Source organism: Penaeus chinensis, chromosome 32 (assembly GCF_019202785.1).
Source record: "Penaeus chinensis breed Huanghai No. 1 chromosome 32, ASM1920278v2, whole genome shotgun sequence".
Taxonomy (NCBI): domain Eukaryota; kingdom Metazoa; phylum Arthropoda; class Malacostraca; order Decapoda; family Penaeidae; genus Penaeus; species Penaeus chinensis.
In genome coordinates, this window is record NC_061850.1 from 1,635,393 (window position 1) to 1,647,892 (window position 12,500).

Consider the following 12,500-nt stretch of genomic DNA (forward strand, 5'->3'; position numbering starts at 1 on the left):
GTTTAAAATCGAGGCTCGGGTTAGGGGAAGAGATTAGGCGCACGCACGCACTCGTGTCACACTCGGACGCGCACGCGTACACACACAAACACATGCACACACACACACACACGCACGCACACACGCACGCGCTGATGTCATGACGCGGACGCAAGTGCGTACACACACAAACACAAACGCACGCACGACTTGCACCAACGTGCAAGCACAGGTACAGACACACACGCAAACGCACACAAAATTAAACACACAGTACGCGCGCACCCGCATGTGTCTGAGCGAGTCCCAGGGAAGACGGGCGTGATTACGTGATCCGAAAGCCCTTTTGAACGCGCCGGATATCACCCTCGCCGGGGTCGGTTTATTAATCGCGTTGCATATTCAGGTCAGGCGTTGCATCGAGTCCAATGGCTTGATAAGCGATTTTACTTACTTGGCTGTTGGTAGGTGTTGGCACAACAGAGGAAGTACCGTTGGCGACTGTTGTCATAGGAGAGGGAGCAGTGGCAGCACAGCCGAGCGAGCACCGTTGGCAGTACTGCTGGCAGGCGCTGGCCGCACGCCGGTTATGCCAGGCTGCCCATTCGCGGTCGGCTCTCCGCTTTTATGGCCATGGCACCGAACTCGCGCTATTGGGTTGGCAGATGGATGTCCTTGGGTGGAATAGGGGGGGGGGGGGGGGCGTAATAGGGAATCGTGTTTAAGGGAGGCGCTTATGTCCGGGGGGAAAGTTTGTTTGTGTAGTGTGTTTGTTTGTGTCGGCGGGTTTATTTGTCTTTGTGAGTATATATATGTGTCTATCTGCTCGCTTGTGACGCTCGTGCCCTGAAATGCCCTCCCTCAGCCTCGCCGACGCCGCCGGAGGCACGAGTAGCGGAGGTGTGGGTGAAGGTGGAGGGTGGAAGAGCGGAAGGGCGGAAGGGCGGAAGGGTGGAAGGGTGGAAGGGTGGGAGGGTGGAGGGGGGTCATTCGGTCTGTCCGTCGCACACACCAAACGAACTGGCGAATCTCATTATCGGATATTCATAAGTGGCCGGATAATGCGCCGGTGAGTGTCGCATGTTAATGGCGGACGCGTCTCGGAGGCCTCGCGTCGGGCCGGGGTTGAAGGCGGGGGAGGAGGAGGGGGTTGTTGGCGGGCCAGAGGTGGGGGAGGGGGGTTCAGGGATTGGAGGGGGAGAGGAGGGATTCTGGAGGGATTGGAGGGGGGGAGGAGGGCTTCAGAAGGGGAAGGTGGACGAGGAAGGTGTTACGGAAGGGCTAGAGGTGGGGGAGGAGGGGGTATGAAGGGCCCAGAGGCGGGGGAGGGCCTCTGGGGGGGCTTGGAGAGGGGCGAGGATGCGACTTTATGAAGGATATCAGAGGCATTAGGAGTCGCACTCGGCTGGGTCCGGCCATTCGGTCCTGTTTCTGGCTGAGGCGAGAGTGAGGGCGTGCTCCTCTTGAAAAGGGGGGGGGGGGGTAGGGAAACGAAGATAGAGTGAAGATGAGAGAGAAAGAAAAAAGATGTGTGCATGTACATACATACATATATATATATATATATATATATATATATATATATATATATGTGTGTGTGTGTATATATGTATATATATATATATATATATATATATATATATATACACATACACAAATTTGTGTGTGTGTGTGTGTGCGTGTGTGTGTGTGCGTGCGCGCGCGAGCATGTGTGTGTGAGAGTGATAGTGAGACAGACAGACAGACAGACAGACACACAGAGACCACTGGTGTTTCCCTCTGTGGCCTTGTGTATTTACACCGAAGTTTCCGCTTTCGGTCAACTAAGCGGCTGACGTCATCGGGGCGGCGGCGTATTATTACGACGCGCTGAACCGGAGCCTCTCCTACGGCGCCGCTGCCTCGATCGCTTCCATGCAGTTGCTGGCGGTGTTCATGTGTATGCTCGGGTATATGCGGATGTCTTGCTATCTAGCTATCTATTATATATATATATATATATATATATATATATATTTATATACACATGTATACATATAAATTTTATCCACGTGACGATCCCACCTCTGCAGATTAGCTTTGGTCCTGATTTTACCGCGAACTTTGTGAAACTTGCTGAGTTGTTGGGGTTAATTGCTCTCTTGCTCCGTCTGCAGAACAGCATTGTTATCATCGTTATTGAGTTTGCAAAGTTAGTTCGTCACTATAGGTATTAGACTCGGCGAAGTTACTGGTTTGTAGTCAGGGAATGTAATTGAAGTTTGTTATTAAGATCAGTTATCAGTCCGGCGAGAGATTTGTTTTTGTGCGTTAAGGTTTTCATGTGGAGTTTGTTTTTTTGATTTTTCATGCTTCTACGTTAGTGGGGTGGGTATTTGTTATTTTGTGTTCCTTTATTGTCGGGAACATTTTTCCCTCTTCTCCCTCTCCCTTCTTCACTCTCCCTCTCTCTCCCTCTCTCTCCCTCTCTCTCCCTCTCTCTCCCTCTCTCTCCCTCTCTCTCTCTCTCCTCTCTCTTCCTCTCTCTTCCTCTCTCTTCCTCTCTCTTCCTCTCTCTCTCTCCCCCTCCCCCTCCCCCCCCCCCCTCTCTCTCTCTCCACCCTCTCTCTCTCTCTCTCTCTATCTCTCTCTATCTCTCTCTCTCTCTCTCTCTCTCTCTCTCTCTCTCTCTCCTCTCTCTCTCTCTCTCTCTCTCTCTCTCTCTCTCTCTCTTCTCCATTTCTCCCCTCTCCCTCTCCACCTCTCTCCCTATCTCTCTTACTCATTATTCTCCATTCTCTCCCTCTCCCTTTCCACACCCTTCTCTAATAAACTAACGCGGGAGAGCAGTAATCCAGAGCGAAGTAAAACGAAACCTGGCGTCTCGGATCCCTAGACTTTTACACGGCGCATCCGATGCATGTTGTTGGAAGGGGGAAGGGGAAGGGGAAGGGGAAGGGGAAGGGGAAGGGGAAGGGCAGTAGGTGGTGGTTGTGGCGTCGCGCCCTTGAGTGATTGCCGTCGCTCATGCTATGCTGTGCGCGTTCGAGTGTCGAGGGCGATGTCGCGATTTATATGTTGCTGTTTTCTTTCAGCGAGTTATTTTTTGCGTTTTGTGTGAGCTTATTTATTTATTTATTTATTTATTTATGTTTGTTTTTTCTTTTAGTTATTTTTATATTCCGTGTATCATTTTCTTTATTTTTTATTATTATTTTTTGCTTAACTTATTTTTGTGACTTGTTAAGCCTGTATTAACCTCGTTTTTCGCTTTCCTTTACAGGTGGGTTGGTTGCGTGGTGTTGCTGTCATTCTCGGAGGTAAAGTACGTGCGAGATTTTCATTTTCTTTTTTTTCTTTTTTTCTTTTTTTTTTGTGGGGTTTAGTGGAATGCATTTCTCCAGCATTTCTCGGAAGATAAGTTTCGTTCGCCTCCCCCCACCCCTTCCCTTTCTTTTTTTTGCGTTTTTTTCAACCTTGATCCCGTCCTCTTCTCGTTTTCTTTTCCTCCCCTACTTTTCCTTTCTTCCTTCCTACTCTTACTTTCCCCCCTCTATTTACTCCTTCTATTTCCTCCTCTCCCTCTCTTATCCCTCCCCTCTCGTTCCCTTTCCTTCCCCCCCCCCCCCAACCTTCCCCTTCTCCTTCATCCAATTTACCCTTTTCCCCTCCTCTCTTACCCCGTGCGACCTCATAAAATCCCTATTTTCCTCCCTTTTTCCCCGCCCCCCCCCCCCCCTTCCTTTTTTCCCCCCCCTTTTCCCCCTCCTTCCCCTACCCCCCCCCTTCCCCCACCTCCCCCCCTTTCCCTCTTTTTTCCCTCTCCCCTTTTCCCATTTCCCCTTTCCCCCTTTTTTTCCCCCACTCCCCTTTTTTCCTTTTTCCTTTTCCCCCCCCCTTTTCCCTATTTCCTCCCTTCCCTTTTTGGCCACTGGAGGGGGGGTGGAGGGGGTTTGGGGGAAAACGTTTTGGGGGGGTTTTTTTTGGGGATGAGGGTTTGGGGGGGGGGTTTGGGTTTTTTTTAAAAAAAGGGGGAAGGGGGAAAGGGCGGTGGGGTAGGAGTGGGGGTGGTATAGGGGTGGGGATGGTGGTGGGAGGTGTGGGGAGGTGGGGGTAGGGGAGGTTTTTTGGGTCCTTAAAATGCCCTTAGGAGTTAAGGGGTCGTTTTTGCGTTTAAAACCGGTCTTTTTTGGGTTTTTTTCTCTCCATCGATTTAAAAAAAAAAAGGGATGGGGAAAAATTTTCTCCATTAAATCCCCTTTTTTTTTTTTTGTCTTTCAATGAAAGGAATTATGACTTTGTACCCTAACGCGTCTCTTTGTTTATTATTATTAATTTTTATCCGTTGTCCCCCCTTTTTTCTTTTCCTTTTTTCCTCCCTAGTCTCTTTTTCCCCCCTGTCTCTTTTTCCTCTCCTTTTCTCACTTTTAGTTTTGCAACCCCCTCTTGCAGGGTGAAAAGGGTGCTGGGGGGGGAAAGCCCCCCCTGGAATGTTGGAAGCCCCGCTGGAATGTTCGAGGCGGCATTCGGATGTTGGAAGTGGACCTGAGGTGCTGGAAACGCCACCTGGGAGCCCGAAGTGCCCCCGGGATGTTGGAAATGATACCGGGAGTGTTGGAAATATCGTTAGAATGTTGGAAATCGGAGTGTCGGAACCACTGTTGGAGTAAAGAGTGCTGGAAACCTCAGTGGAGTGTTGAAATACGTTTGAGTGTTAGAAATGGCGTCGGAGTGTTGGGAACGCCGCAAAAGTATCGACTGTTGGAAAACCCGCTGTGTTGGAAGTGTTGGAAAGGGCATTAAGTTGTTGGAAACCCCGCTGGAGTACTGGAAGTGGCACCGGAGAGTTAGAAACCCCGCTGGGCGGTTGGAAGTGGCAATAGACTGTTGGCCCCAAACCGGCCCCCTGTGGCGTTTGGAAAATGCCCATAGACGGGTTGAAACCCCGCTGGAGTGTTGGAAACCGTCGCTGGAGCCCAGAAGTGTCGCGGCGTGGAAGTGGATGCCTCGGCACGCCCTTCCCTCTCCTTCTTCCATCCGGGTTGCCAGCTCATCAAACTTTACGTCGTGTCGAGAGAAGATCATCGATGCAAACGTATTTTTGAACGTGTTTTATGGAACGTTTTTTCGGCACAAGGGCGTTCAAAAGTTGAGCTGTAAAGAGACAGCGACGGAGGGACAAAATTAGGGAAAGAGGGGAGAGAGGAGAGAGAGAGAGAGAGAGAGAGAGAGAGAGGAGAGAGAAGAGAGAGAGAGAGGAGAGAGAGGGAGAGAGAAAAAGAGAAAGAGAGAAGAGAGAGAAAGAAGAAAACAAGAAAATAAGAAGAAGAAAAAGAAAGAAAGAAAGAAGAAGCAAAAGGAAAAGAAGAAAGCAAAGATGAAAGAAAAAAAAAAAGAAAAAAGAAAAGAAAAAAACACCACAACCACGAAAACACAGAGACACACACACACGCACAACAACACACACACCACACCCACGAGCACCACACACCACCACCCACCACCAACCAAACACACACAAACTACAACACACACACACACACACAACACACACAACAACACACAACACACACAACACACCCCACACCCACTAAATATATATTTACATATGAAAATGCACCCAAAAAGTTTTAAAAAGAGAAGCCCCGCAAAATAAAAAAAAAAAAAATACGATGCCCTTTCCCTGCGTCAGAGAGCCCTATATTTCCGCCGCCTGTAAAACGGTTTCATGACTTATGACAAAATTCAATAGGATTTTTCCCAAAAACGGGCCCCATTACAGAAAGAATCTCATCCCGAATGTTGTAAAAAGTCGGTTTTTGAGCGTCATTTTTAAAATCCATCAATATTGAATTGACTCGGGAAGAAAAAGATAGAGGGGGAGGAGGAGGAGTTGGGGGAGGAGAAGGAAGTGGTAAGGGGGCGGCAGAGGAGGAGGAGGAGTTGGGGGAGGAGAAGGCAGTGGTAAGGGGGGGGGCGGCAAGAGTGGAGGAGGAGGAGAGTGAGGGGTGGAGGAAGAGGGTGAGGAGGGGAAGGAGAAGAGAGTGGCGGAGAATGGAGATAGAAGAAGGAGGGGAGTAAGGAGGAAGAGGAGATGGGTTGGAGGAGATGGAATACACAAAAGTCCCCACGATATTTGATTTCGTTTAGCAGCAGAGTAAAATTTTCGACAGTTTACGGAGAAAGTGAAATGTGGTCTCGCCCAGTATTTTTTTTTTTTTATTTCTTTCTTTCTTTTTTGCTTCGTCTTCTACTCTTCCATCCTCCGCCTCTCTTTCTCTTCTTTTGAGGCAAATGAGATTCATACAACAAGGGGAAAAAAAACCCTGGTTGAGTTTACTTTTAGAATGTGGATAAAATTATTCGAAGCGAGGGGAAGGGGTGAGGGGAGGGGAGGAGGGGAGAGGGGAAGAAAGGGGAGAGGAGGAGAGATGAGAAGGGGAAGGGAGAGAAGGAGGAGGGAGAAATGCGGGAAGAAAAGGGAGGAGAGAAGAGGGGAAAGGAAAGGAGAGAGAAGGGAATGGCAGAAGAGGAGAGAATAGCAGGAAGGAAGGGAGAAACGAGAGGTAAGAAAGAAAGGAAGGGAAGAAGAAGAAAATAGAAGTTCGGGGAGGGAACGTCAAGTGTCACATTGTTCTCGAACCTTATTGCGTGTCAAATGTTTGTAGAGTTGCGCGTTTTCTTTACTAGATGCGGGGGGGGCAGCCCCCCGGGCCTCTCTCTCTTTCTTTCCTTATCCCCCCTTTTGCATCTTTTCTTTTTCTTTCTTTTCCTTCTTCTCTCTCTCTCTCCGCCTCCACACGTCAGACAAGTCTCAATACCTGAATCTCTCTCTCCAGCTCATGGTCCTCGTCTCCAATACTCGTATCTCATCTCAAGAGCCTCTCTCACCCTCAAATCTCTTCAACCCCTCATCAAGTCTCTCTCCACTACCTCTATCTCTCTCGTCCCTCCCACCCGTTCTCACGTCTCCGAATCTTATCCCTCTTTTTCTCTTTCGCCCGTCTTTTCTCTCTCATCTCTCTCACCCCTCTCCTCTCTAACATCTCCTCTTTCTCGATCGTCTCATCGACCCTCTCAACTCGTCTCACACTCTCCAACTCCTCCTCATTCGTCCCCTCTCTCCGCAGTCCTCCAAGAGCTCTCCCTCCTCTAGCTCAATCGCCAAGTTCCGCCTCTCTCAACTTCTCTCGCAAACTCCCATCCTCATCTCCTCTCGTCATCCCTCGTCTTCTCCTATCATTCTTTTCCCTCATTCCTATAGTCTCTCCGACCTCTCTCTCTCCCGCTCATCTTCTCTCGCGCGCCCGAGTTCATTCTCCTCCTCACCATGTAGACTAATTAACAAACTCCCCTGTCAGCTCTCTCTAGTCTCCCCCTCTCAAACATGGCAATCTCCCATCTCAAGCTCACCATCTCTCTTTCTCTTCTCTTCCCCTTTTCCCCGCCTCTTTCCCACTTTCCCCCCCCCGCTTTCTTCTCTCTTCTCACTCTCCGTCCTCTCTCATCTCATCTCTCATCCATCTCTCATCTCACTCATCTCAATCTCTTCTTCACTCTCGGCTCTTCCCATCCTCCCTCCCTCCTCCCCTCCCTCCCTCCCTCTCCCTCCCCATCCTCCTCTCATCATCTCTCTGTCTCTCTCCTCTCTCATCCATCCCTCTCCCTCTCCCTCCCCTCCCCTCTATCCTCTTTCCTCTTTATTTAATTTATTTCTTTCCCCTTCTCTCTCGGTCTCTCCTCATCTTTTTTTTCTTTCATTTCTCTTCTCTTTCTCTTCTTTCTCTTTTTTTCTCTTGTCTTTCCGACATTTCTTTCTCTTCATTCTCTTCTCTCCTTTCCTCTCCTCTCTTCTCTCCTCTCTTCATCTCTCTCTCCTCGTATCTCAACCTCCGCAATCTCTGCTCTCATCATCCACCCGCAGTCTCACAGCTCCCGTCAGCCCCCGAAGGGTCATCTCATATCTCGAAATACTGCATGATCATCACTCAACTCCAACTCTATCTCTCTCTCTCTCTACTCTTTCTTGTCTTATTTTTTCTCTCTTTCTTTCCTCCTCTCCGCATCCACTCTTCTTTCTCCCATCTCTTATCATCTCTCCTAATCTCTCCTCTCTCTCTCTCTCGTCTCTCGCCTCTCGCCAATTCCCTCCTTTCCTCTCCCGGCACCTCAATCTCATCATCACTCCTCATCCGCTCTCTCCTCTCTCTCCACCATCTCTTTCCCATTCCGTCCGGACCCCTGCCACGATCTTATCTCCTCAATTTATTCCCCCATGTCTCCATTCCCACCCCACATTTTCTTATCTCCTCCGTTTCCCTCTCCTCCTATCTCCATCAGTTCTCTCATCAGTCATCCTCTCTCGTCTCATCCTCTCCAATATTCATCATCCTCTCATTCTCTCTCCTCCTCTTTTTCCTCCCCCCCCCCCCCCCCCTCCCCTCCTATATTCTCCCCTCGTTCTCTATTTCCATCCCCCATCTTTCTCCCTGATCCTCTCCTGACCTCTCAATCCTCTCCTCCTCTGAGAAAGTGATCTCAATCCTCAACGCCCATTGCGAGAAGCAGACCTGGCGTTCACTCTCCTCCTCAGAAATCCAATTCGTCTCTCTCATCTCTCTCCTCTCTCTCCCTCTCCTCCCTCCACCTCCCTCACCCTCCCCCTCCTTCCCCTCCCTCCCCTCCTCTCTCCATTCCTCTGTCTCTCTCTCTCATCCCTCCTCCTCTCACCTCCCTCCCTCTCTCTTTCTTTATTATTTAGTATATCTTTTTCCTTCTCTCTCTCCTAATCACACTCTTTTTTTTTCTTTTCTCTTTTTCTTTTCCTCTCCTCCTCTCCTCTCACTCACATCCACCAAGGTATTGAGATACGAGTCACGATATGAGCTGAGTCCCCGGATCTCGACCCATCGCCTGCTCCCACAGCAGGGGTGAAGACAACCCAATCATCCCATCCTAACATCTCCTCTCTTCGTCTCTCAACTCCCAAACCCAAATGTCTCATCAATCTTTTTCCCCCCCTCTCTCATCCATCTCCTCTCTCTCATAATCTTGCCCTCTCTAATCTCACAAGGCTGTCCATAAGCCTCATGCAATCATTATCTCTCACTCCTTCATCCTCTCACTCTCATCCCTCATCTCATCTGAACCATCTTTCTCCTTTAATTCCCCTTTTTTTTTTCTTCTCTCGTGCCCCTCTCTCCAGCTTCTCCCACATTCCATCTGCCTCCTCCGTCTCATCTCCGATCGTCTCTCTTCTATCCAGTCACCCCCCATCTTCATCCGTCTCCGATCTCCCTCTCTCCTCTAGTCCTATCCTCTGCCAACCTCACCAAATATCCTAACATCCATCTTCCGGTCCCTCAATCTCAGCTCTACTCTCCTCCATACTCTCATCGATCCACCTCTTTCTCGCCTAACATCCCTCCGAGTCACCAGCATCTCTCTCCTAACTCTCTTCTCTTTGTTCTCTCTCCCTCCCTCTTTCCTCTCATCTCATCTCTTCTCTCATCTCACGTCTCTCCCCCCTCATCCTCACTCGTCTCTCCTCCCTCACCACATCAAAACCCACTCGTACTCTCACTCCCCTCCTCCCACCCCCCTTCTCACCGCTCACATCCTCTCTCTCTCTCCTCTCGTGTCTTTCTTCCTCTTTCTTTCTCTTTTTTTCTCTTTCTTTTCTCTTTCTCTCTCTTTCATTCTTCGTTTCACTCTCTTCTCCCCGATCTCTCGCTATCTCTCAATCTCACCCCTCCCCAACGTCCTCGTCTCTCTTCATAACACCCCAAACACCATTCATCTTCATTGTCTCACAGATCCTCCTCATCACCTCGGGAGTCTCCCACGGTCTTTCACCTCATTCCCTTCCCGTCTCGTCACTCAGTATCGCCTCTCTCTACTTCTCCTCACTACTCTCATCAACGCTCCTTTTTCTTTGGTATTTCTTTTGCTTTTCTTATTTCCTTTTCCTCTCCTCTCAGTCTCCCATCCTCTCCTGTCACTCCCATCAGGCCGTCTCCTCTTAATCCTTCCCTTCGGTTCTCCTCTCCTCACCCTCTCTCTCTCCTCCTCTAACCCCACCTATCTCTCTCTCTCACTCATTCGCCAGCGCGACCTTCCCCTCTTCTCCTCTCTCTCCCTTCTCAGATCCCTCTCGATCCCCTCCTCCTCCCCTCTCATCCCATCCTCCCTCCCTCCTCCCTCCCTCCCTCCCTCGCGTCCCCTCCCTCTCGGCTCTCTCTTCCTCCTTCGCTCTCTCCTGGTTTTAATTTCCTTTAACAGAGTTATTCTGATTAGATAGAAGGTAATATTACTGTTTAATTAAGTATGTATGTTTTTGATGATTGGAAATGACAGGTCAGATCACTGGGTAATAGTGATGTTGACTATAAATGACCTTTACATGTAATTCTATGATAAAAAGCTTTGACTTTTGACTTCAACCAATGTACATTTCACTATGAAGTAAAGTATGAATAACGGAAAATTATTGAGCCAATCAAATGCGAACTATGAATGCTTTGTCTCTTGTGTCGAATGAATTGACTGGAAATGCACAGTTCTGGGCCGATAAAAACTGTGGCCTATGAATCGTGTGAAATCCTGTGGCAACAAACTCTAAGCAATGTAAAAATGTTCACCAATAAATTGTACAATTTTTGTGTCGGTATAACGTCGCATTTGACTTTTATGGATGCAAGGGCTATCGGATAAATGTATGTACAAGGCAAAATAAATAAATAAATAGATAAATAAAAACGAAAAAAAAGAAAAAGAAAAAGCGTAATGTGCTCGAAACATTGGCACCTCAGAATGGCGAACAGTGAAGTGCCATTCGGTGAGTGATATGGCACGTGCAAGTCAGTTGTGATCAGGCATGCCAACCTGCTAACGCAATGAGATATCGGTGACGAATTTGGCACTTATAAACCCACCTGTAATCAAGCAGCCTCCCAACCATGATTTTTCACTGTTCGCGACAGGCACTGGTCCCACTGCACTTTTATTCAGCTTCCTTTTTTTTTTTACCGTGTGTAGGCTGTGTGGCAGATTTGTCAAAAAGGGTAACCAATGACTGCAAGATTTTGAGCCAGTAAAGCGTGGCCTGTAGAAAACCCTGCGCGGGTGACCTATGAGCCTTGTGAAATGTTATGCCAATAAACCATGTATCATCCTGTGTAGGTACAACGTCGTATTTGACCCAGATTATGTTTAAGGTATAAAAGAAATGATTGCGAGAAATGTGAGTAGCTGCATGATTTGCCAGTTAGGAATCGGCTTCAGTTAGGAATCTGCCAATCCAACGAACAGTATCAGCGAGTGTTTGTTTTCGGATGGCATCGAATCCCCAGTACACCTATATATATATATATAATTGGTGTGTGTGTGTGTGTGTGTGTGTGTGTGTGTGTGTTGTGTGTGTGTGTGTGTGTGTGTGTGTGTGTGTGTGTGTGTATTTTTTTTTTTTTTTTTTTTTTAATCTACTACGTGTATAGTAGCCCTAGCTTTGCCTCGACAAAAAATACAGCCGGTGCCGAAAATACTGCCGTAAGCCTCTCGCCCTCCCGATATTTTTATTTTCTTTTGTTTTGCGTAACGTTTTTGATTTAGGTGTGTGGATATGCTGGGCCAGGCCCCGCTTTTTGAAATGCAAGGATGGTATTTCCGGGTTTAAGGACGGATGGGCGATTGGGGTGGCATGGGGTGGGGGAGAGGGGGTTGGGGCGACAGGTAAGGGATGAATGGCCTGGAATTCATTACTGTCTTTTTTTATTTTTCCCTTTGAATTTTTTCCCCCTGTATTACTTAATTGTACACCAATGGGTTGGATCTATGTTGTCTGGAAAAACATATTCTTTTTTCTTTTTCCCTTTTTCCCTTTTTTTTTTCCCTTCTTTCTTCTCCTTCTCCTTCCCCCTACTTCCCCTGTGTGTGTGGGGGGGTTGTGTGTTTTGGGGTTTGTTTTGTGTGGGGGTGTTGTTGTGTGGTTTTGGGGTGGTTGTGGGGGGTTGGGTGTGGTGGTGGGGAAGGGTCAAAATTTTCCAGCGGAAACGGTGTGTTTTTCGACCCTTAGAATATCCCTATTCCCCCTCCCCCCCCCCCCTTCCCACCACCCCCACCCCAAACCTGAAAACCTTTTCCCCCCCTTGCCCCCGCCCCCCTTTTCACTCGCCATTCCCTTTTCTATTTTCCCCCCCCCCCCAATTCCCCTAAACGCTCGAAACCCTTTTCCCTAAATCACTTTTTCCGACTTTTCCTTTTCCAATTACTCCATTCCCCCTATCTTCCCCTCCCTGATTCTCTCCATTGTTCATTTTCCCCCTTTTCCCCCTTCCTTCCTTCCTCCCCTATTCCTTCCATCCTTCCTTCCCCCCTCCCCCCCCCTTTCCCTCCCCTTCCCTTCCCCCCCACCTCCCCCCTCCCCTTCCCATCCCACCCTTCCCCCCCCTTATCCTCCCCACTTCCCCCCCCCCCTTCCTCTTTCCATTTTCCCCCCCACCCCTTCTTCCCCCCCCCTCCCCCCCCCGCCGCCCTTCCTCCCC